At 24.4% G+C, this 765-nt stretch overlaps 1 protein-coding gene across 1 annotated transcript in view; it reads left to right on the forward strand.

Moving 5' to 3' along the window:
• LOC119590837 (trafficking protein particle complex subunit 4-like) overlaps positions 1-94 on the forward strand; it is a gene marked incomplete in the record, with an annotated part of 11,117 nt that extends 11,023 nt beyond the window's left edge. The window contains 1 exon segment of the mRNA XM_037939595.1: positions 1-94.
• Positions 95-765: the final 671 nt, after the last annotated feature.

Raw genomic sequence — 765 nt, forward strand, 5'->3', positions numbered from 1 at the left:
TCTGATTATAGTTTCATAATAGTGATGTATATTTTGATAAGTTATTTCAGGTTAGATTTAATCATGAAAGTATTGAAAATAAATATTTGAATTATGTACACTTTCTCTTAACCTGTAGTGCTTTGATAATTTGTAAATTTCTTTGAAGGTTTTGTGAACTGGAATTGTCCATATTAGCACATCAGTTATAATTTTTCAGACTTTATTTATTTACTATTACTATTATTTTTTAAATGTAAAAATGGAACATGCACTTTTTTTATGATTTACAGACAAATGTTTATTTTCATAATTAAGTTGTATTCTCTATGTTATCCCTAATTAATTTATCATAATTCCAGTCTTTCAGACAAGTTCAGATTTCAAACAAATGCTGATGACTTTAAGCAAATAATGTTTATAAATAAACAGAGAAACAAGGGATTGCTTGATCCATTTTGAGGATCAGTATTTGTTTTCTATATTCCTTGTTATATCAATAAATACACTAATTCAGTTACTTTACTTGTTATTATTTTTCCCAAAATATTTGTATTTCTATTCTGATTTACTGGTGCTTATGACATGTTCAAGATAAACAAATATTTAAACTTTTCATACATCATTTATATTTTATTGTCAAGTATAGAAAACAAATTTTTTCTTTCTTTTTGTTTCTGTAAAATAGTAAGAAAATATGACTCATGCTTTATTTATTTGTGATAAGTAAGGCAATGAAAGGAAATTAAATAGTTATATTGAAAGTGAGTGAGTGACTGAGAGTGC

Source organism: Penaeus monodon, chromosome 27, assembly GCF_015228065.2.
Source record: "Penaeus monodon isolate SGIC_2016 chromosome 27, NSTDA_Pmon_1, whole genome shotgun sequence".
Taxonomy (NCBI): Eukaryota; Metazoa; Arthropoda; class Malacostraca; order Decapoda; family Penaeidae; genus Penaeus; species Penaeus monodon.